This window comes from Anomalospiza imberbis, chromosome 7 (genome assembly GCF_031753505.1).
Source record: "Anomalospiza imberbis isolate Cuckoo-Finch-1a 21T00152 chromosome 7, ASM3175350v1, whole genome shotgun sequence".
Taxonomy (NCBI): domain Eukaryota; kingdom Metazoa; phylum Chordata; class Aves; order Passeriformes; family Viduidae; genus Anomalospiza; species Anomalospiza imberbis.
The window spans coordinates 23,940,216-23,962,748 of NC_089687.1; the positions used below are offsets into that span (position 1 = coordinate 23,940,216).

At 38.6% G+C, this 22,533-nt stretch overlaps 1 long non-coding RNA gene across 2 annotated transcripts; it reads left to right on the plus strand.

The window, feature by feature from the left end:
- The first annotated feature begins 649 nt into the window (after nucleotides 1-649).
- LOC137477619 (uncharacterized) lies at nucleotides 650-20,676 on the plus strand. 2 transcript variants are annotated; one of them, XR_011001096.1, is made up of 3 exons: nucleotides 650-900; nucleotides 18,307-18,446; nucleotides 20,506-20,676. It is a non-coding gene; the product is annotated as an uncharacterized lncRNA (long non-coding RNA). The 2 variants fall into 2 exon arrangements; XR_011001097.1 differs by lacking the exon at nucleotides 650-900 and adding an exon at nucleotides 1,062-1,138.
- Nucleotides 20,677-22,533: the final 1,857 nt, after the last annotated feature.

Sequence of the window (22,533 nt, forward strand, 5' to 3'; positions counted from 1 at the left end):
ATCAGACCCACTAATTCCACCAGAGAGGCTGTGCCACTGCTGTGTCCAGCCACAGCTGTCCTAACGCACAGAGTCAAGAGCATCTGATTACTTTGTTTCACTAGGCAGGATAATAAAGCTTTCCTGAGCAGCAGTGTTTACAGCAAGTGAACTATGCGAAATCTCTCCCCTCAACTGCTATTACACAGCTTGCAACCTTTCGTTCAGGAGATTAAGTTTGCATCTCTTCAAATTATCTCTTTGTAATTGGAAAACTTTCGTTTTGACAGAGACAATGTGGCAGCCTCCCTGCGAGCCTCGCTACAAGCCAGTGCTGAGTGCCATCTGGAGAACTGATGCCGAAGTCAAGCAACAACATCCTGTCATATTTTATCTGGAACTTTGGAACAGAACAACTAATAACATCTTAAGCTTCATTTGTCTGGCTCTCTCATGCTCTTGGCAGAGGTCATAACCAATGGTGGCTTTGCTGATTTGCTGCATCAAAACTAATTAGGTTACAGTGCTCACTGACAGAGCCTCTCATAATGGCATAAAAATCTCAGGCTTTAACTTTACTCATGATGTCAAGGAAAAGTTTCACCCTCATAAAACTTGCACCTGTATTATCTTCTCAGACATATTTTTAACTTCCATTAACAGAGCTTATTCAGCTTGAAAGACTCCTATATTTCACTTATCGACTCCTATATTTCACTTTTCCCTCTTTAAAAATGCTTCTGATGAGAAGTGGGGCTCATGGCATGAAAGCTCGGGCCTGACATTGCAGATGCAGAATTGCAAGCACAGCCTCTTTGCCTTTTACATTCTTTACAGCAGCAAGAATGCCCCAGTCTGACTAGATGGTGTTTGTATGTCAGTGCACTGAGAATGACTCCTGCTTCCTCTGAAGAAAGCCTGGTAAGATGACCTTTTTACCGAGTTTATAGGAAATCTATTCTTTTACCAGACACTTTCAGTTTGCCTTATTGAATGAGTCAGTTCCAAAAATCTGAGTAAAATTAAGATTACCGTTGCACAAGGTTAAAGTTAGGGCAATGCTCAGGGTAAAAGTCAGGGCGCATCTTAACGGCTCTTAGTTCAAGAGAGAAACCAGCAGGAAAGAAGATTTCTGTCTGCACTGAGGGAAAAGAGAGAAGTAAGGTTTAACAGTTTCCTTCTTAAATGTTGTAAAACATGTCAGCAGGGGGCTGTGGCAGTAAGAGGAATTGTGCTTTCTCACAGCAGGGAAGTGGCACTTCACTAGACTGGCTACATTGATTATCAAGATGAGGCCGTCTTAAAGAGCAAGCACAGCACTTAAATGTATTATAATGTGTGGAAAAATCATTATTAAAAAAGACAGCACTGTGTATTTGCTCTAAGACTTTCCACCTGCTACTGCTTGCAGAGGCTACAGTAGTAGGAAGAGCCCATGCAACTGTCTTTTTTACTTGTCTGATAAAAATATCAGCTGAATACTAGGGAGAGCTGACAATTTTGCACTGCCTGGATTTTGCTGGACATTAGTGCCAGATCCTCTGTATTTGAGAAAGACATTAGAAGTGTATAAGAATGAGGGTTAAATAAGGATTTATTTATATATTTCTCTGTTTAAAGTGATTATCATGCTGTTACTTAATATTCGTGCACTTGCTATTTATTTATTTATTTACTTATTCCTTATGCCTATTTTTTTCTTCATGTGGAAACACCACAAAACCCTTGAACTTCTAGTACTCTTAATTTCCTTTTACTTGAGAAAAAGGTTCTGAATTACATGAAATTAATAATTGCAGTTTAGAGCATTTTAGATAGCACTGCACCTTTAGACCTGTCTGATTCATCTTAATAGAGAATGCTCTGGGTCTATGAAATCTTCATATTCTTTCTGTCCTATTTAATGTATTTCATAAATTATAAAAAAAAAAGTATGGAAAATTGTTAAGCAACATACATTCCAGTCTCATAAAATGTAACATATGCTGTTCACCCCCAGGAGCATTTCCAGTTGGGAGCTGTGTCTTTATGAACATGGATGTACATCAATGGTTGTGACCAACCATGTGAATGAGTGCTATATGATAATGAACAGATGCAAAGAAATCAGATGTGGAATACTGTGTACATATTAGGATACCTGATTAACTGAACAGACAGGATATTTAACACGGAAAAATCAGTACACGATTAATGATGTGGATGGATTGCTTTCAGACAGGAGACTAATGCAGGCAAAACATGTAGGTTGACAATGCAGTGCTTGCCATCTGAGTGAAGAGATATTTGAGGATATTTAGATCTCCGACACTCTATACACCTAAATACACTCATTGCTTTACCACCTTTATCTCATATGCCTTGTGATAACAAAGTTAATTGTATGCATAAATATGTGCAGGACTACAGCCACATAATGGAGAGAAAGTAGTCAGCATAACATACACAACTCCAGTGAAGAAGTAGAAATTAAAGGAAGGAAAATTAAGACTGAAAATCAAGAGAGCTCTTGTCATGGAAATGTCAGGTTGTGAACTGTTTTCCATGGTTGATGGGTAAAGTTTCGTTGTTTGGTTTTTAAAACCAAAACAAAGCAACCAATTTCTTGATAAAAACAAAAGAGCAACCAACACACCCTAAATAGGTCAGGCATTCACCAACTGTAACCTCTACATCCACGTGTGTGTCTCCACACTGATATTTTGCACAATCAGAACAAAAGCAATACCTTATCATATGTGCTTGGTAGGATCTACAGGTACAGATCATTTAGTCCTTTGGGAATATACAAAGTGTTGTGTCGCCACAGGACAGTACAGCAGCTGGCACTGGTGATTAGGGAACTTAGCATGAACTGGCAATCCTCACCGTCTCTAGTGTGAAGTTTTTTATTTACTATTATTTGATTTAGAAACTTAAAATTCCAAGACTGCTCTTTTGGGACAGAAGAAATGAGCTGAGAGACTGCACTGTGGGCTAATAAATATGGCCTTATTTGCATACATGCAGTAACATCACTGAGGACTTGGGGGAAGAAAAAAACCCAAGTGGTTGTTTTATATTTATTTTGTGGATTTTTTAAAATGAAGTTTTAAACCAGGATGATATAATATGAACCAAAATATATACAGCTTAGATTTCAAAAATATGCTTTCAGAAGAAAGGCGTACTTCATTTCTTTTTTTTCTTAAACCACTCAGCTGAAATACAAGCTTTAAATCTGCTTACCTCAGGGAAAAGGGTGTTGTCTAAATTTTTTTACCACATTAGAGGGGTTTGTTGTGACAACACATAACAGAGGCTGAGTGAGACTACTGCCCATTACTCAAGCCTGCCTCCAGTGCAGGAGTGCTGTGAGGACCATGTGTTACAACTGCTTTGTCCTATGAGGTAACTTAAGGAGGGACATAATCCAGCCATAAATTCACAACATGAATTCCCTGCTGTAGAGTAGCACTGCTGGATATAAATGTGCCACAGTCAATCTGTGCAAAGGCATAAAAACATGTTGGAGAAGTAGGAACAGGACTGAGGCACAGTGAGATCGTGTTGCCCCTCATCTCTGCTGCTGTGTGGGCACCAGGGTTTTCCCTCTGCCTGTGTGCCTGGGGCCACACCATAGCACATCCCACCCAGAGCTGCCCTCTGCTCTCCAGTGGGCAGAAATGACCATGGCCCTCTGAAAGACTAAAGGTCTGGAAACTGTGAGGCTCCTACTCCAATTTTCTTTTCCCTTGAGCTCTCACGTTACACGGAAACAACTCTTCCCATCATTAATGTAGTACATGCTAATGATGTGTGCCAAAACTTGCCTCTTTCAGTAATGGCTTTTTATCTCCCAGGTGCAGCAAATCTGTAGAAAAGCTGAACTCTTCATATCATTGTCCTTCATGGTGGCAGGATTCAGTTCTAACATACATCTTCAAATTAAAAACCCCAAACATTAAGAAGCTGACAATGGTTACAATTTTGACGCTACTAATCAAATCCAGAGAGTAGTTGCTGTTGCTGACAGAAAGGCACAGGACAATAAAAATGGAACTGAGAAATGTTCTCATGTGAGATGTGACTTAGACCTCAGCCTTTGGGGATGGAAATCATCAGGTTCTCTGCATGACAGCTGCAGTCACCTTCTGTTTCTTATTTTGCTAAGTTGTTTTTCTGCAGTTGGAGATGGGTGCTAAAGAGACATTGCCAGTATCTAGCCTTTCTGCCAAAAGTGGAACTGTCACCAGCGTTGTGCAAACTTGATTTGGCCTCTGAGCATGCTAAATCATGTTTGTTCTACATTGATAACATTCAGCTTATTTAACTGCCTTCAAAAGTCTGTCTAGATTGCATTCTGTTGAGGGATATCTCTATGTGTGAGAGTGATAGGAAATCAATAGTCAACAATGCAGGGTTCAGTGCTGAAGAGAGGCCCTTGTTCCCCCAGAATTCATTACATGCTCAGACAGCCTAGGTTAATATTGGAGTTTCATGCTTCTTATAGGACTTAGTTGTGACTGCAGTGAGTTTTCTAAACTCATTCAGTTGCCACCACTACAAAATGAAGAACATTATAACCTAGAAAACATACAAATAATCTCCTTAAATAAAACACATTTTGTTTGAATATGTGTTATTCTATAGTCTGTTAACCTGGCTTAGCACCTTGTAGGCTGTGTTCAGAGTCTGGTATTTTCCCATGCTCAGCAAGAACGAGTATTTTTTTCAGCTAGTAAGTTAGTATGTTTCAGAGATATGTTCTGTTAAACAAAGGACTGTGTTCCCACACTGGTAAGGAGAGGCAGTTCAGATTGCTAACAGTGCCAGAAAGGTAGAGAAATATCTGCTGCATATCTTCTAAAGAGATCTGCAATAAGCATTATCTAAGTCAGCCCAACTCTATTGCTTGAAGGGAATGTGATGTCTCCATCTATTTTTATGTTCGAGAGTGCTGAAGCCTGTGAGACTTATTTGACTAAGTAAGATCCTGTAGCTGCAGTAGGAGACCCAGTCATTTTGTGAAGGGAGGTTTTATTTAGCTCCTGGCATTTCCAATAAAGACCCAATTGTTTCAAAACCTCCATCTTTGGAGGAGATTTCTTCCTCTGTATATCAGCTGCCAGCAAGCTCCTAGGCCTGTGAAGAGGCAGAGTTCAGTCAGTCTGTTCACAATATGGAAAGTCATTGGCAAGGCAGCGAGGATTCTGTTGAGAGAGCACAGCACCCTCTCTGCCCATAGAATCAACCGTCGCTCTTATCAGGGGCAAGCATTAGTTCCTATATTTTTGCAGTGCAATGTGCGTTTTCAAAGGTCTTTTTCTGAGAAACTGGAGGGTAAAAGAAAAGTCTTTTTCTCTTTGTCTCTGCTTTCTGATTTAAAAAGTAACTTGCACCCTTTTTGAACCTTTGGCTTCTTTTTAGCTGCTCTCCATCTCTGTAAATAGTTGACAAGGTCCAGAAACAAAGGCCATTGTGAAACTTGTTGCTGTTCTTTCTGCCTGCATGAGAGGAGGCAGGAGAGAAAGGCAGCTCTGAAGTTGTCACGGTTTCTCTTTTAATTTTTTGTTGCACTGAAGAAGATTCAGAAGACTAAACAAATAAATCCTAGGGGAACATATAGGTAAATCCATACTAGACCCACTTAAATACCCTTTATGTTGATAAATGAAGCTTCAGTCTGCTGCTAAAGCTTTATCTGCAATTGCCTTCATTCCCCTGTGTGTCCCTCTAACACAAGAGCTGACAAAAATATGCTAGAAAGCCACATATTTTGCCTTCAAAAGGCAAGTGTAAATGTCACCATAGCAACACAGAAAAGTAGAATGCTACTTTTTTAAAGTGCTAGTGGGGAAATGAGGAAGAGATAAACAGAGGGAAAATTAGGGGTTTACAGAACACTCAAAAAGAGACAGTTCTAGGATGACTAAATGAACAATTTCTGTTCATTTAGTTCAGGTGCCATGAGACACCTGAAGCTACTTGCAGAAAAGTTTGAAACACAAGCAACTCCAATGAACTAGGTAATATATCTAAAAAAAAGTCAGAATTGTTTCATCTCCTGTGCCTTATATGACAAAAAATCTGATTAACCAGGGGTCAAACAGACCTTGGGCTTACCCAGGTCTATTACTGGAAAAAGAAACTGCTTACTAACAGGATCTTTCATTTTTATAAGCAGCTTGGGACATCCCACAGCACTGTCAAAATTTGAAAGTTTCCACTGAAACTGCTAGACATTAGATATTATAAATAAATCCAGGAGAGCAGATGTTAGCATATCTGTCTCACACTAGACCCTTTGGTTGAGAAGCTTTTTCTTCTGCTTGTATCTTCTCTGGTGATGTAAAAGATGTCCTATTATGCTGTCCCAAGGATAGGTTTTCAGTGGTTTTATCAGTGAACTGAATAAAAATTGTTTCAGTAAGAAAAAGGAAAATTGAGAAGAAGCCATTAAAGAAAAATACTTGTAACTGTGTTAAAAATACTCCACAACAATTTTGTTTTCATCTCATAAGAAAAAGCTGTGCTTATTTCCGAACCACTGTTGAAGGTATTTTACTTAAAATGTTTTGTGTACCTCTGTTTGTGTAGGTGGTGAATCTGGGTGCTGCAGACTTGAGAAGCTGCTGTCAACAAACCCAAGGAGACAAAAAAGAGCCCAGGGCCTTTGGTGATTGGCAGATTCAGTCACTTAAATGCTGAGTCCAAAGCTGAAGCCTGAGCAGAGTCTGTGTCACAGAACTATGTGAATGCCATCAGAAACTTTCTTCGTTTTAGCTAGTTGTTTCAGCTAAATCAGCCATCTGAGGACAATTCATTTCCAGGACTTTATATAACATGTAAAGTACTGTGAGGGGATATTTTTAATGTATTTGCAGTTTGCTCTAGTATCATAGAGCAGGGAGAATGTCTTAGCTTGGTTTTTTCCATTCCTTTAGCCCGTAGTAGATACATATAAATACCATTCAAGAGGGAACAGAAGGTTGCATTTTCATTTGGAGTTGACAAGTGGTACATTATTTCCCAATTTATGAATGTGAAAAGCTATATAGAAATAGAAAAATTTCTGGCTGCCAGTTAAAAAACTAAAATGTTATTGCTAAACGCCTTAAAAAAAGTGAAAGAAATATCTATATAAAGAAATCTTTCAGGCAGCCTTTGCACCTGCCAGCATTTCTGTCTTTCTGGTGGATTTCTGCAGGTCATCTGAATGACCCACAAGAATCTTTCTAGACCTTCCTCTTCTTGTCATCTACAAAGGCTCATCTCCCCTTAAGTAACAGATACCATAAATGTAGGGAAAGGAACTTGCTAGCAGCCACAGTACTGCAGGTATTTTGGCTAGAGCAACTCACCATTTCTTGCCTCACTCTGCAACTATTGGCTTATGGTAAGGATGGCTGGAAATCACAAAACTAAGATTGAAACAAAACTAATACAATGAAACTTAAGCACAAAAAGTCATAGCACAGTGTTCTTAGTCCCTTTCATAAACATGTTGGTGGTTGTAGCACTACACATTGGGTAAGAAGTCAGGAGCTCTGTTCACCTAGCAGGAAAGAGCTGTTACCCAGTTCCCTATAAAGTCAAGAATTTACTGACCCATCCTATTTTCCTTATAAAAACAAATTGATTTTTCACCAGCAGCAAAATAGCTTGAGGCAATTAATCTTTACTTAATTATTTTCTAGTGTGGAGAGCTGCCAATTTGCAAACCTATCCTGTATCCTAATCACAAAATAGGCATTAGTATCACATCCACTAGCTGTGTTTCTAACCACAGAACCCTTCAGAGTGCCTTATTTGCCATGTTCAGTGGTACTGGATGCAAACAAGCTGTGGTTTTCTGGGGAACAGGCAGACTTAGTGACAGGCACTGCAGCTCTAAGCTGGTTTTTGGAGCACAACACAGCCCTGGAAAGCCTTTTCCATGTAAGTCACCTTATCCCAACAATGTTGCTGGGTTCCCAAGTAAATCACAAATTATTTCCTGTACACATAAATAAGCTGTAACCAGTGTTCCCTTTCTCATCAGGACATTCCCCATCCTGAAATGTAGTTATTTCCAGTGAGAAACCTTGCTCACACTTGTAATGCTTGCCAGCCCCTTTGGGTAAGTGCAGATCTGGATCATCTGGGGCATTGTGCCTGCTCAGGAAAGTCAGTCATGATGCCTCACAGCCTCAGGGGAGGCTTTCTGACTACTTTCACAGGTAGAAAACACAAAAAATTAACCGAGGGGGAGTGAAAAACAAAACAATCCTCTGCTGCTTCCTCTGCCCTAGCCTCAGATTGTGACACTTGACTTCCATTTTAATATTGGGAAGGCTGTGGATACATTTTTTACTATGAACTATTTATTTCCCCAGACTTTACCGTATTGAACTTGCAATCACAAATTTCAACTGGGGTTTGCATAATTTTATTCTTAATTCTGAGTCCAGTGAGGGGAAGTAGATTATTTTAAAAGACCTTTATGAAAAAGAAAGGGTTTCTTTTAAGAGCACTGGAAATGGAATCACAGGAGTCTAAGGATATTTGAGAATGTCACCTTCGTTTCACAATATACAGCTATGTGCTGAGGGGTGTCTATGGCAAGTAGGTAAACACAGAAAACAAACTGTACGTGAACATATCTGTATGCATGTTTGTTTAAGGCTTTGGAAATACGACCATGTCAAGAGAATGTGTCTCTTCAAGAAGTTTAAAAATGTCTCTAAAACTACTAAGAAAATGGATCTTTGAACCAAAATTGTGAGGCTGAAGCAGAGAAAGGAAAGCAAGATTGTATTGTACAGCCCCCTATGGAGGGGGATATTCCCAGGCAATGTAAAGTAAACACATTTTAATGCTGCTCATTACTTTGTGGCACATGAGTGCTCTGGTCACTCCAGCAGACTGTGCTGTCATGTACTCCCATACTCCTCATTGCCACATGGTCCCACAGTCCATCTGGAGTACCAGCACAGCACAGGGTGACGCAAAACCATTGGGAGCCTGGTACAAAGCAGAGAGACAGAGCACTGAAAAAACCACAGCAGTGTTTGCAGCAGGTCCTGCAGCCCCCAAACAGCCTCACTGGGCAGAAGAAGTGACTGAAAATCCACTCCTGCTCCATTAGCTACATATCAAAGCAATCTTAATTGCTTTCTCTTGTAGAGATACCAAATATCTTTGCAAGCAGCATGTTCAGACTGTTACATGCAAATGTACATGTGATACCTTATGAAATATGCAAATATGATGTGCTGGGCTATGATCTGATCTGCTTGTGTATTTGAAAGCCTTTCCCATGCTTTGGTTCGTGTACTGAAAATTTCTGACAGTTTGTTTAAGGTAAACAGAGCCAATCTGTCAGCATGATTCATTACCAGCACATCTGATAAGTATGACTTAACTTGCAGTAGTCTTGTATGTTTTTAAGGCACTTGCCTGCTTTGCAGTTAGCAAATTACCATGAGGCAAAGCAAACACAAAAGGAGATAACAAAAGGAATGATGGATTCGATCACATTACAGAGGAAGTGAGATGATGAAGAGATTGCTTTACCGAGCTCAGACACCTGGAAAGCAGAGTGTGTGTCTCAGCTGCTCAGAAGTAGTGTGATGCAGAAGCCTCATGCTGTGCACAGGCATGGCAACAAGAGGCTGTCATCACATACTGTCCCACATTCCCTTTTATATGTATTTCCCTGATTAAGTTTCTGTTGTGACAGCTTTTGAACAGTAACACCTTTCTCTTTTTTGCCTCTGAATTTTCTCCCTCAAAAGGTGCAAATTATGGTTTTACTGTAGCCTGCTAGAGGTGCAAATAAGCACAACACAGCCAAATTGGGACAAACTTGAAGTAGTAAAGTATCAGGGCTGAATCCTGGTGAAAGCTAATATGTATCTATTGATACACTGGGGCTAAATGGTGGGAAATACGTGTGTGAATGTCTTCATGTAGTGTGAAATTCCATATTTGCACAGCTTGGGATATTGGTAAAACCAATGAAAGGGAGACACAAGCAATGTAAGGATGGTTAAATCCTGGGAGCAAAGCAAATTTTGGATGCAATTGCTACAAGAAAGTTATATTTATGTCCTTTCTTCACTTGGCTAGGGCCAAGTGTGCCTTGCAGAGTAAAAGGTGTAACTCTCATTACATGCTTCTGAACTTATTTTGACTTCTCATTCTTAGTACTACAGAAATTCTGTGCCTGACTCAAGCAGCCACTCAAGTACCACTTGTACCTGCTGTTGTACAGAACAGAAACCACTTCCTCGACCACAGCTTATCACTAGCTGTTTATCACAAGCACACATGAAGCTCTCATTATTGTATTGCAACTTCTTGGTGTTGAGTGCAGAAAAAGAGAAACAGAACCACATTTGCTTCTGTATTTTCTTTTCTTTCTATTCATGGAAATAAGCTAAAAGAAATTTATGAGTTTGTATGGCTTTGTTTCTATATCTTTACATTATCAAAACTAAATTAGTAAGGGTCAGAATTCAATAAGAACACATGTTTTCTGATCTGCACTGTATGTCCTATTTTCACTTGCATAAAGACAGAAAAAATCATCCTTCGGGATAAAACTCTTGATGTTTAACTGCAAGTGAGAAGAAGCGGTTTTTTTTAACTGAAAGGAGCACCTCTTTCAATTCCACACCAAGAACAGCAAAAGTCTCTTCTGCTACAGAATTAAAAAATCCTATTTCACCCATAACTTGAAAAAGCAGAGCCATTTCTAATGTGCCTGCTGGCAGAGATGAAGACACCCTGGTTGAGAAGGGAACTTAATCAGCCAATTAATGCTTTTCAGATCATTGAAATATGTATTTTACCTTGATTGTTTTTAAAGTTTATCAGGATGTGAACCCTTTTGGGTTCGGTTAACCTCATGTTTGTATGCCTGAACACAGATACATTCCCACTTTCCTTTTTTGGTTAGTCTAACAAAAGATACTGGCTCTGCCTGCAAACAATCCCTGCTCCTCCTAAATTAGCAACTGTCCTGGCTGCTCCCATTACCGCTTCAGGAGTCTTATTACAGAGCTATAAAGTTCTTTATAAAGTTCTTTCTTTGGCATCAGGGTGCCTTTTTTTATTACACCAAGTGGGAAGCCCACAGGGCTTCGGCTGAGCTACTTGTGTGCAGGAGATTGCTAAGCTTCCAGTGTAACCACTCCGGGAGTCCTTGCAAGTAACAAGTGCTTGAAGCTTAGCCAAATAAAGATGTGAGTGAAGGAAGAAAAATCCATGGTGTATTTTAAGAGTTTCTTCCCATTTTTAGTGTATACGTGATATAGAAGATATAGTGGGCTTTCTTTCAAAAGAAGGATGTGCTTTTGCCACTTAACAGTCACAAATATAACTCAGCCATAATATATTGCTTTTTACTTCCGTCATTTAATTCAGCCTTTTGCAACAGTTCTGCATATTTCTGTATCCAGTCATTTCAGTGAGATATGAGCTTTTGTGGTTAACTGGATCTTTTAGATATTTCTAAGATTCTTTTTCTTTTACAAAATGCTGAATGGAAAAACAAACATCATTCTTGTTTGAATTCAAGTTTTAAAATCTAAACAATATAAAGTAAATTAAATTAAAAGTTAGCATTTTAACACTGTATATTCAATGGTATAAATTTAACATTATTTTAGCGGTAGTGAAGATGGAAGAATAACTCCCTCTGCAGTAACATGCATTTATACTTTTGTGAGGCAGCCAAATGAACAATTTGCAGTTGAAAGCCTCAAACATCACAAATATTTTGAATTAACAAAGTATTCATTCTGACTGATTGTTATTCTTTTCCCTTGCTTAATAAAGTTTAGCTCATCACTTCATGGAGATTAGATACAACTGAGAGAAAATGGTGGTTTTGCTCAGGACACATTTCTGTGAGCAGAAAAGTCCCAGCTGGCATGATTTCATAGACTAAAGTGCAAATTCTGCTGGGTCCCTTGCCTTGGAAACTGTTATTGAGTCTTTCTCTCTTGTTCATTTTAAGTCTGTCTTGAGTAAGCAACTTCTGCAGCCTGACACACATTTTCAGTGCCACCAGGTCACAGAGCATCACATAATACATTTTGACACATGCAGGTGTAACGTGATGCACATCACAAGAAATAAAACAAAGCAGAGGCATATAATTTTTCTTCTCCTGTAATATCCACAGGTGGTTGAATTTTTCCTCATCTATGCCCCAATTCTTGTTAAAGGACTAGAGTAGCTGAGGGCAGCCCTGAGCAATGGCAGAATGTAGGACATCCTGGGTGACTGCTGTGTTTTCACACTGTCCCACATGTTTAACTGGGTGCCACCCAGCTGTTTGCATTGTGTTAGACTGAAGTTCCATCAGGGGAGTTTTCCTCCTTTGTGCTTGGCAGAGAGGTCAGACAGACCATGTCCACACTGATTTTCAGCTCCCCTCTGCAGACAGCTGTGGCTGCAGAAAGGCCAAGCGGGCGTTGCCACAGCCAGCAGCTGACAGACAAGGATGCACTAAACCTTTGGGCTGCCCGTGGCTCTGCTGGAGGTGTCCTGAGGGGTGCTGGGATGCGGGGGGAGCCATGCGACTGGCACCACTCAGTTGCTCTCCAGTCTATGCTGCCTGAAGCAATAAAGATGTAGTCTCAGCACTGTGTGTCACTTCCTGACGTGGCAAAAGCAGTAGGAGTGTGCTCAGATGAAAAGACTTCTAAACACTTTTCTTCCTTCAGGTACCAAGTATTAAATATGAGAGCCAAAGGTAAGGACTGCCAGATAGATACGCTGTATATTCTTCTCTTTAGTACAAAACATGAGGCAAAAAAATATCTTTGTCAGCATTTGAAACTGATTACTGACTTCACAGGTGTTGGCAATGCAAAACAAATCATCTTGTAAAGGGTGAATTTGCTATATATGTTTCTTATTGAACACACTACCATCTGGGGGAGAAGAAGGAGCCTTTTATTTTTATTTGCAGGTGGATAGTGCAACTAACAGCATGACCAGTAGCCAAATGGTTTACTGTCTTTTCCTTTTTCTATTTGAGCACTGAGATACAAAGCTGAATTTATCAGCAAGTGGGGCCAACAATTTTTGGTTTTAATCAGATAGTTGCAGTGGGGAAGCAGTCCCTGCCACAACGCCTCCTCTCATCCTCTCCAGTAATCTCAGCAGTCCCTACATAACTAGATAGCTAGTTTTTCTAACTACTTCACTCAAATAGATTTTTGATATTTTTATCAAAAATATTAATCACTTGATCTTGTTGCCCTTTGTACATTTGGCAAAAAAAAGTTCACATATATGCACGTGTAAGTGTAAGCAAGCACTATGCCTGTGTGTTTGCTAGTCCTGAACAACAGGCATTGTCCTGAAGTAAATGGAGCCTCAGTCCTTCCCTCAGATTTAATCAGCTCCACCGCAGGTATTTGAGTCACAGGGACAGAGATGGGATGCCCCTCTCTTGAGAGCTCAGATAACCAAGCCTCTGGCTCACCTCTCCTGCTTGTTGGTTGGTGGTGCCCAGCTTATGCACACACGTGGGCTCGCCTGTCTGGGCTCAGTGAGATTATTAAACCGCCACTTCTGAATTGCTCAGTGTTGGCTGGTTTTCATACACACGTTTGTATGTACTTGTGAAATAAGCTCTAGAATGGTTAGGATAAACTTTAGTCTCTAGTCTGCTGTTGATTTGAGCTAGGTAAACAGTTTTACTCTACATGATTAAACATTTCAAAGAGGTTGCATGTGAAGAAAAAAATTCATAGAATCATTAGGGTTGGAAAAGACCTCTAAGATCATTGAGTCCAGACATTATACATTTTGAAGATAACTTTTATAAGAAATGCAAACCAGCCCAAACAATTTCACTGAAGAAAGAGAATTAGCTAACAGAAATGCAATAATCAGTATGAAAGCCAAACATAGAATCAGCAGACACTGAAAAACTTACCTGGCCATGTATTAAACTTTGGAAACAAATTTTGGAAATACACAGGATAAGATCAATTCCGGTAGAAAGAATTTTTCTTTTCCCACAGGAAGTAACACCAGCCTGCAAATCACTTCTCTACTCTCAGAGATGTTTCCCATATGGGTCTGAAGACATATTCATTTCCATATGTCCTGAGATAATTTCTCAGCCTCTCATCCTGTAGTAATCCAGGATATCAGACACAATACAGCCAAATGTTAGATGGGATGTTTGTACATTTCTGTCTTGTGAAATTCAAGGGAGCTTTTATCTAAATATTAAAATGTATTCCTTTGCTCCCAAAGCAGTTCCATTTAATTTAGCATACCAACTTCTTTCTGGATTGAAATATTTTCTATGTTACTTAAGGAATCATTTCAAGCCTCACAAATGAAATATTTTGAAATATGTACTTTCAAAAGTGTATGAACCTCTAGAATTTTAGTGGAAAATTAACTATCTTAAATAATCTTAGAATATTCTTCTGGATAAATATGTTTTGAGTGATGAAAAATGAACACAAATGCTACAAATTTCAGTCATATGGAAGATAACCTTCATAAGATGTTGAAAGAAATCAATGCCTGTCAAATTTTAAATTAAGCACCCAATTCACTGTGCTTGATTTACAGAGCTAAGATGTGCAGGTCCAGTTCATAAAATTTAAAAAGACATTTTTTATTTTTTTTCCTAAAAGAGATGCTGGGTGGATATCAGAATTTTTAACTGATAACAGATTTGAGCTATTCCTGGGAGTCTGTTTCAGGAAAAGAATTTTATATTTTGATGGACAATTTCACATCTGTTGAGATAAAACAATAAAAATATCACACATCCAGCTCTAAAAGTTTGTCCAATAAAAACCACAAAGATGGGATGGAGGTCAAACATTCTTAGGATATGGGTGTTCCTCTTAATCTGAGACCTCTTGATAGACATATGAGAGCATGAGTTATCAGAGGATAGTGGGGAAAGGGACATTTAAACAAATGGAGATTAATGATTGTTTTGATCTCAGTTTCCCACTAGGCAGCTGTAGAAATCTATTGGACAGCATATGGTGGAAAAAGATTAATTTGAATTTTTAACATTCAAAATTAAAGCAAACTCAAAGACAAGAATTAACATTATACACATTTAAAGTATAGGTGGTTTTCCATTCTGAAATCTGGAGCAAACTCCTACTTTCACCAGAGCTCTTCTTAAGAATCTAAGAATCATCTTCATCTTGTAAGACATTCACAGCCATAAAGAAATCACCACAAAACCTAATAATTAAATGGAAATTAAAACCAAACCATGATAAAATTCTCCACTAATCAAGGAGTGACCTTCTCACCAGTCTGTGCTCTTTTAGAAGGAATCAGAGCATGACCAAATATTTCCTGGAACCTTTGCATGCTCTATATGCTGTTCTATAGTTTGAGAGGAGTCAGTCATGTCCAGTGCCTTTTATTTAGCTAGTCATTGAGAAAATGAGACAAGCTACTCCAAAATCAATTCCATTTTTCAGTCACTGATCCATTTACTCATTTTTCTGCTCCTGAATGTTTAACAACATAAGAGATACCTTTTACAACATAAGTTTTTTAAAAGAGGGATGCTGCAAGTGTACTCGCACAAGTGCAGATTCCTCTCCAAGCACAGAAAAGTCTCAGGGGCAAAAATGGCAAAGATTTCTCCTGTATATAGATGCACCTGGTTTCTTTACAGGTTCTGAGGCAGTTCTGTTGGTGGCTTTGAAGCTGCCATTGTGCCTCCTGTCTGATTGAGCTAGGGATGGTTGTTGGGGCTCCTTTAGCCTAGTTAAAATTGCTGTTAGTGTATCCCAGATTCACTAAAACTTAAACACTTTGGAAAAGAAGATATGGTTCGATTTGCCTTCAAGAAATCTATCTTGTTCGAAGAAATTAATAAACTAAAGGATTTCAGGAGCTGGCCCACAGAAGCCAGAGGTGATACAGACACACTTTGCACCCAGAGGGAATCACATCAACAAAGAAAGTTAAGCCAGGTTCATGTTCAAATTCTGTGTGATTCCCTTTGGGTCAGAGATGTGGTATGTGATATATACCCTGTCCAAACTGTGCTGTGCAGAAGAGTTAGGGTGCTTGGGGCTCACCCATAGTGAGTACTAGTGGTACCTCTGCAATTCCAGGGTCTCAGTCTCATCAAGAGCGTGGTAAAGGCTAAAGGAAAGGAGCAGTTCAGATTTAGAAAAGACAGCTGGACTTTTCCAAAACCTCAGGAAATGTTTGCTTGAGATTTCTTTATTAAGCTTTGAGTTGCAATACCAGAGTTGCTGTTCAAAAAGAAGCTCAACACATTCATTATGCCATTGTACACTGTGCTGATAAATATGCAGAAAAATGCTATCTGTTTAATCTGTGTGGGCATTCAAATCTTCTGTAATACTTGTGAGAAATACTGGGCTGAATAATATTTTGCAGTGCAGGAAAATAAAGTAATTCTCACAGCAGCTGTTGCAATCTTCATAGTAAAAGCAGGAGAGTTTGTGCAGGTGCTCCAGTCTTAGGAGCCATAGAGGCAGATGTATCAGAGGAAATACCAATACATGGTTTTGCATATTTTCTTCTCACTTAATCACAGCTACAGTAGCATCAGTTTTCTGTCCATCACCCTTTTCTTCCCCACTGTTTCCTGTAGTGCATCAACACCACCCAGCTTCTCCCTTTCATTAGCTGACAACACTGTACAGAAAAAATAGCATCATTTAAATACATCCACATCTTTCCAAAAAGTGAATTTTGCTAATTAATCTTTATTCCCATAAATAGGACACCAGCAGTTCCTCTGTCTTCTGCACTGGGTTCATATCTCAGCTAAAGAAATATGTTGCATATACTTGTTGATTGCCAGAGCAAGGAGGACAGAAGCAGCTTGCTCTTGCTGAAAGAGAAAAGAAAAAAATCTCCTCAAAAGTGCATAGGTGGCATTTGTTTCACAGGTCTGGGCAGAAGTGTCAATATCAAGAACCTCCAAATGGTGATGTCAGTTGGTTTGGAAATGTGCATATGAATGACTATTAATTTCTTCAACATAGGAAGTTAATAGATGTATTATTATCTTCCTGTAAACAGACAGGGGGCAACTAAATAATCAGCAAAATATCATTGTCTAGTGGAGCAAGACTCAATTGATTCTTCTTATCTACAGTAAATGATAACTCATGAAAATTACCTATTGTCACATACATTCGGCTCTCTTATGCTGATACAGCTTCTCATGATTTCCCATTTGAAAGCATCTTACAAAAAATTTATTTCAAGAGAAGATATTTGAGGAAGGTGATCTAAGTTAACTCAAATGTCCAGGAGAGGGAGGAATTGTTAAACAAGATGTGTATGTTGGAGTTCAAAACAAGAGAACAGTAGGAGAGTAGGAAGTGGGGTAGGAAGAGCAGAACAAGAAGGATCAGGAGAAGGAGGGAGGATAGCTGATCCTTGCCAGTGGATAGAAATGATTGTCATGCTCTCCTCTTGGCCCAAGTTGCCATTGCACTCCTGTGATGACTTCTCACACACTGTGTCTCACTGACATTTAACACACTTACAGGAAAATGTTATCAGAAAAACATTTCTGTGTCCATTTTCTCTTATGAGGTGAATTTGCAAAACAGATGACACAATCTTTAACACAAATGCTTGCCACCACATTAAATAGAAAAGTCAGTTTTTAGTTTATTTTTCCCCTTTTAAATAACAGAGGTCTGTTCTACTGCACCTGAGAAAAGACAGATCACACAGCAGGAATGTCTGAAGTGGTTGTTCTGTTTCATGCAGATTTGTTCTTTAGTCTGAGATTATTCCAGCAAAGCTCTGTCTTCTGCATAGGTGAAGTTTTGCCTTATGGTAAGGATTTCTTCTGCCAGCCTTAAACCTCTTCCTAAGTTTTACAGACAGGAAGAGAAGGTGGAGATACAGGGAAGGGCTTCATGGGAGACAAGTGGTTAGGGGCCCATGCTCCTCTGCTCTCTATCAGTGCCTTCTAAAGACACAGTTTTATGGCCAGATGTGCTGCTATTTTCCATGAAGCAAGAGAAGACACATATGAGAGATGAAGCCACCATCTGCCAGGGAGGGACACATTCCACTACCAGTCTGATACAGCAGAGCACCTTACTTGGATGACTTTTACAATGGTCTATTAACCACTTTGTCATACAAGTGTACCATTAAAAGGACTGCAGCATGTCTGCAAAAAAATCTTTGAGTATTTCCTTCACAGTTCAGCATCACCTCTCTTTGTGAGGTTCGTTTTCAAGAAGTCATTATTTTCTTCGTTCATTCATTGATCTTGTCCAAAGACTGAGACTGACTGTAATTACTGGTATATGATATCTTCTTGACAAATTGTGTTTACAGGAATATTGCCAGTGCTTGCTGTCATGGCACCTCATGAGCTGTCTTAGGGGCTGCTTGAAGATGTTAATATAGACTGGAGAGCTCAATGATCACTGTAAAAGTTTGTAAAAATACTCATGCCACTAGAGTTCCTGGGGGTGGTAAGAAGTATATTGAAAAAAGAAACACCTAGGTCACCTGCATTCACCTGAAATTGGTTTGCTTATTCGCTCGATTGAATTAAAGGATTATTGAAAGTGAAATTCAGCATAGAATATAGGCCTGGAAAACCATTAACTGTGAAGTAGTCACAGAGAAAATAATGTCATTGTCCTTGATCCCACTCCTGGCTCATGCTCTTCTCACTAGGGCAGTCCCCAGATCTCCCAGACAGGGAAGCATTAATGCAGCAGAGGTTGATGGGTTGGAAAGCACTCTTTCCATGTCTGTCTCCACTGGATAAACTTGCCCAATACCACTATTTTTTCCTAAGAATGCCTAAACTTCTTCTATTTCCTGTGTTGAAATTAATTCTCAAATAAAATTGCTCATAATAAGTATTTCTTAGCTTTTTTTTTTTCTTATATGTTACTCTACTGCTTAGCACTAAATCTAGGGGAGAGAGCAGAGGCCACACCTAACTGTTACACCATTACATGAAATGACTGCCAGAAATCAGGGCTTCCTGTAAAAAGATTAAGAAGCGTGCCAGTTTTTCAACTGTTTGAATCCATATGTTTTGTCTGTGGTATGTTGGCTAGTCAATGATTGAAGAATCAAAAAATTAGTTATCTTTGGAAGATGGTCCATTAAAAAGGGGTTTTAGTTAATAAAAAAAAGATTTTACTTCTCTTGCATTCTTTTAAAATATTTTCTTAAATAAGAATCCTGTAATTACGTAAGTTAACATAATAAAATGTAGTGGAATAAAAAGCCTTAAAGGCTCACAGCTAAAATCTAAAGTCATAGACTGTATCTATTTATATTTCAGAAATGACTAACAGTTCAGTTCATGTCTTTACCAGCTGTAGTTGTGCAGCTGAATGGGGAAAAAAACAGATGTTCACAATATGAAAACTTCCTCTCATAGTTCATGAACTCACAAATGTATATGGTAGGAAAGTTGTCTGTTTCTATCACAAATGGAAAACATAACCATCAAATACAGCTTGAGATCCAGGCCAGAATGTTTTTACAGCAGAACTGTTCTAGGGGCTCTTCCCAGGACACAGGCAAATCCCAAGATATAGGATAATATATTTTCATTGACATTGAAGCTGGTATGATTTTCATTTAAAAATCTGTGTGTGTAAATGCCAGTTTCTCATAAACACATCATTAAAATATCTTTGAAAGGGTTTTTAAAAAAGTTGGATTATGCAATCTTTACTATTATGGTTCAGAGGCAAAAAAAAAGGAATTGGAATTAAAATAACTGCCCTTCCAAATGTTCTCATACACTGCCTTTTGGATACTGTGGTCACTTGTGTGTAATAGTGACCTGAGTATTCACAAAAGTGGGCTGCTAACAATATCTAAATAATATCAGCTCAGATGGTTACTCTTCCTACACATGCTGCTTACTCTTCGAATTTGAAAGTAAAATAACCCCAAAATACAGAGATTGTGTCTGTTCTCATGTACTTGCACAGAAACTTTTCCAACAATAACATTTTGCTGATTCCACCACAGCGATACCAGGGACTTTCCTGGGTGGGAGCTGTGGATCTCCTGCCCCAGCTGCCCTTGGCCAGACACTTTCTTCTCTGTTACTTCCAGCACCATCAAAATATGGCTCTGTCATCACAGGGGTGCCACAGGTAGACCATTGCTTCTGATGGGGTGGAGATGTTTCCCAGGGCCCTGCACCCTCTTCACAGCAGGCTAATCTCTGTTCTCCTGCCAGACTCTCCAGACAAGCCTCTGCTAGGTTTTTCATGCCACAGATACTAGATCCTAATAAAATATCCTACACTTGAGTTACCCCTTTCCACTTTAGGTGGATATGGGCCTACTTTTCTATTTCCTTTAACACATTTACCTCAGTGCCAGTTCTGGGTCACTTCTTTCTTCAGTTCCCCTGGTTCCCCTGTTATTACAGACCAATTGAATATTTTCCCCAAATATGAAACTTGTAATGCTTTACTTAAATGTTTCCTCACACTATAAGGGTCTGATTTTATTTCCAATTCCCAACTTTCTAGCTTTCCTGCCCTGAAGACTTTGCTGCAGGCTGCAATCACATGATAGCAATGATTGCATATCCTACAAATCCTTGACTGAAGACTGAAGAATGTAGAGACAGCTAAGCTCCCACTGGACCTGAAAGGCGATTCAAGTTCTTTCCATACTTCTGCGAGTTTAGTTTTTTGAGAAAGTTCTCACACTGCAATAAATCTTCTATACTTCTATAGGCTAGATACATTTCCATCCCTCCAAATGAGTTAGATTAAAAATGGACTTCACAATTTATCACCTGGTATGACAGATTTACACTGGTAGGAAACAAGAATAAACTTAAAAATAAATGCACAAAACAAGAAAGCAGTTTTCAACCCAAACTAACATCTGCTATGGTTTCATCTTATTAAAGGAAAATGAGAAATCCAGGTTTTAAACATGTTTCGCACATGCACAAAGCACTGCCTTTAGATCCATTTTGGTATGGAGCAACAGAAGTTCTGGTCCATTATTGCCTATCTGACCTGTCTTGTCTATTGTATACTTAGTATTTGTCTCCAAAATTTTTCTAATCAGGTAATTGCTAGTTTATCCTGCAGCAAATATAGCCTTGAAAGGACAGTAATTACATCATTATCATGCACAGTGTGCTATAAAAGAGCTTTACAAAATGAATAGGCAGTGTTTCAACCAAAGAATCTATGAAAGTTCCTTTATTTACAGAGAAAAATACCCATAAGTTTTAATGTTTATTTGCTCTCTGGCAGCCTAAAGAAAATTTAAGTGGGTGTCAGTTTAAAAGAACCACAGGAGACAGGACATTGGTTTCCCTACACAGATGTCCCTTAATCCCTGCAGTTTTTCTGTGGGAACTGGAGAAACAGGGTCTTGCTCTCCACCCACATTATATTAGCAATTTTCAGAATAAGAAATTTTTCAAAATAAAGAAACAAATGCCTAAACCAAACCAAAACTCCAACAAATGCCTAGTGAAGCACACAATGAAACCTTCCAAGTTGGGAGGCATAGACTTGTGTTCACTTATAAAATCATTCCCTGTCTAATCTCAAAATGAATGCCCCTTCATCTCCTTCTTAAATTGAAGCTGAAACTTTAATGTAGAGGAGAAAAACCTTCATAAATTTATGGTTAGAGAGAGTAATACTTGACTTGACTTCATAAAGAGCTATTTGAATTTACTTTATTTGTACATTGCACACAGAGTAAAAACCCTTATACTGACTGACTTCGTTTATATGCATTATAAAGCAGGTGATACTGCTTGATTTGTTAAACAAATATTCTCTTTAAAAGGTTTTCTTATTTAAACAGCTTAGGAATTTATTATATTGTCATTCAAATTTTAATGTTTGTGAGGCTTGTCTGTTTATTTTAAAAGCTATTTTTAACATCAGTCTTTTACTATTTGTGGCTAGTACTGAAATTTTCAGAAGAATATGTGAGTAAATTATCAAGTTGTGAGTTGAAGTACACTCATCTACATGCACATGAGTATTTATGATTTCACATCTGAGGAAAACAAAAAAAGAGGAGAAACATTTTTCAAAGAAAACAAAAATAGAGCATTTTCTTTACTGTGTGAATTAAAAATTAAAAATATATTTTAAAAGAGGCAATTAAAACATAATATTTATGGAGTATGAAAACATAATAGCAGAAGCAAAAAAGCTAGCAAGCTGGGAAATGTTAAAAGGGGCAGAAACAAGAATAATCTCTCTTGACAGATTACCCAAAGTAGGCAGGAAAACTTAGTAAAAATTATTCAGGAAAGGCAGAGCTTGACAAATCATTCTGTAACAACATAGATGTAACACGATTTGCTCAGACAGTTGATGTACTTTTCCTATTGACAGGTATTTGTTTAGACTTGTCTAATAAAATCATCTGACATTTATTGATACAGTGTAGTGTTAACTTTTCATTTGGGACTAATGCAGAAAGTTTTTATGCAGTCATTTCAGGGAGTTGCAGCCATCCTGCCCAGAACTAAATATGCACATCAATGAACTGGAAAAATGACAGTAAATAAAATTTGCAGATGACAAT